This window comes from Asterias amurensis, chromosome 9, assembly GCF_032118995.1.
Source record: "Asterias amurensis chromosome 9, ASM3211899v1".
Taxonomy (NCBI): domain Eukaryota; kingdom Metazoa; phylum Echinodermata; class Asteroidea; order Forcipulatida; family Asteriidae; genus Asterias; species Asterias amurensis.
In genome coordinates, this window is record NC_092656.1 from 13,619,303 (window position 1) to 13,622,136 (window position 2,834).

Below are 2,834 nucleotides of genomic sequence, written 5' to 3' on the forward strand. Positions count from 1 at the left end.
CCTGTGTTGTCTGATAGGTCTGACGAAAGATATACATATTCATGAGCTGCATACTAGCATATCCGAGAGCCCCCCCCCCCCCAATGTTTTCAATACAACACATTAAACCCGGAAGTTACAGACCCGACAAGGCTGTCGGCCTGACGGCCTCCTTATGCGGTTAGTGGTACGAGGGCGGATGGCGTATTTTTTTTCCTAGGACGAACGCGGGCAATAATTAACATAAAATGTTCAAATTTAAGTAACGGCTATTCAAATTAGAACAAATTTGACAGTTCTTTAAAAATGCCCAGTATTCGTACGATGTGACAGTGTGTATACGGGTGGGTCATGCGGTGTGATCACACGCACCACGCACAGGGTATACGGGTGGGTTTACAGCGGCGTCTTGTCGGAGCGAATAATGCGACTGCCTTGAGCAAGGCTAACCCCCATAAATGGCCGACGTATTAGTCGACGAGGTAAAAGGAAAACCACGCAATTTCGAGGTATGTTTGTGTGGATCATTGTATTCTACTTTTACAACATCTTTCTACCCATATGCATTTTATAAAAAACGGTTACAAACGCTTTTCAAAGACCAACTCGACCGATCCAAGGCAACGTGTTCCTTTAATGATGACAGTTCACTTTTCGAAAAGACCGTATGTAGTGGGGGCGTGAGTCAATCCATCTCTGCATGGTCCGCAACTCATGGCTGTTGATTTGCCCGATACTCAAACTTATTCTACGATTTCCCGAAAGCGTTTTCTGAACTAAGTATTGAAACCAGAAACTCGTTGGTAATTCTTTGAGGCATTCAAGACGTTTTGTCTTTCGATATAATCTAGGAAAAGCTTAGTGCATTTAGTTCGGTTCTGTAGGTTTCTCGTTTTTTACTAACGTGCCTCAATCGGGCCTCGATCTTATTTTGGTTCATTAATTTTGTGTAAATTTGTATTTTTGACCTATTTATTTCCTATTTTTCTATTTTTTGGTTCCCCCCCCCCGTTTCATCTCGCCTGGTTGGTGTTTCTGCTTACATTAATTTGACAACTGGGCGTCTTTGTTTTAATACGGTGTTTGTTGTACATTTGAGTGTTTCAAGTTTTGTTTGCCATCTTCGTTTGAATGTTCACTATAATTTTAGATTTTCCGTGCATATATAGGCTAATAGTATATAACAAAATCTCTTTTAAATGAGCATATGGGGTCAGGGAGGGCACATAGTTTTACTTTTACCTTAACCTGGACGGTCTCTGCTTGTTATAAAAAGAAAATAACAACATATTTTATACTGTAATAATACGAATCAGTTATGAAACCTTTAGAAATTCCGGACGTGCTAAGTTGGTTAATTTATCGGGATTATACAACAACACGCCTATATAATGCATTTAAATACATATACCCTTTAGGTGAATCTTTTTCGGTGATGAAGCAAAACCATTCCCGTGTATTCCCACAAGAGATATTTGAACACATCAATAAGAAGGGTGTTCGATCAATGTGCCTCTAAACCCCAATTGAAAATTGGAAAAAAAGAAAAAAAATCACAAGTTTTAACTTGTGATTTTTTGATTAAAATCATCAACCTAAAACATAAACCGACTTTTCATGTGATTTGGAGTGCAAATCGGTCTGCTGTAGTTGAAAACTTCCATTGAATGTCCCGTGTACACACCGCTGGTTTTTTTAACCGATCGATTGTTGTAATCCTATACAAAACTAACGTCTGAAGTGTTCATTTTGAAAGTTGATCGCGTGCTTTTGAAATATCGCCGAAAATCCGGATCGAGTGAATGTCCACTCAGGAAGAATAATCTCTAATCGGAATACAGAGTGCGTTCGTTTAGCTTCCCTGTGTCATCCCCGGTCTGCCCTGGTGCGTTTTAATAGCTGCTGACGTCATTCCAGGGGCTCACCCAGGTCAGCCCCCAGTGCCCTGCTTGTGGAGTGGGTCACTTGGAGGCTGGCCCCAGGTGCATGTCGTCACTGCGAGAGCGCCGAGTGATCGTTCGTTTAGCTCTTGTCGGGGGCTCATCCGAGTGAGCACCGCGAGGTAGACCCAGGGAAGCTAAACGAACGCACCCACAGAATATGAGAAGCGTTACGCGGTAGCGCTTCTTAGATTCAAGTTTTAGGGAAATGACAATGGTATCTTTTTACCTTAACACGTTACTTCGAAGTGAGATGTTTTTCGAAATGCTTTATACTACCAAAAGCTGCTGCTAACCAAATGTTTCTATTGTCATTATTTTTAAATTGATTATCAAACCTTCTCATCATTATATAGTGGCCGAACCCTGAAATATTTCAAAATGTCGGGAACACTTTCAAAAAGGATGGAAACATTCTTTTTGAGTAATAGGCTTAGTGCTAGATTTTTTTATTTCTTTTTTTTAGTTCACTGCGAACAGCATCCCTGCCAGTTTTTGATGAGGGACTATACAGTCTCTTAAATAAAGCAGGGGTGCTGACGGGACCAATGCGTTTGCTGATTCTAAGAATCTTTAGTTCGTTGAACACGTATTATCATATTTTTTTCAAATTTACTCGTAGTACATTTCATCCCCATCCTCTTTTTTATCTCATTACAGTCTTGTTTCTCACTCTTCAATGATCTGATGACTTGTACCAACGCCAACGACGTCACTCCGTCTTAATACTCATCTATATTTTCAGGCTATGCTTAAAAACAAAATTAAGGCGACACCGACAGTTGAGACGCCCATCCAATCTCAAAAGCCGCCATTATAGGAAATATACCGGGAAGAACTACACTGTGTCGGCTTACAGGGCTGTATTCTCAATTTATGCAGATTAAAAAGTGAATCCAATGACTGTTGGTCAAA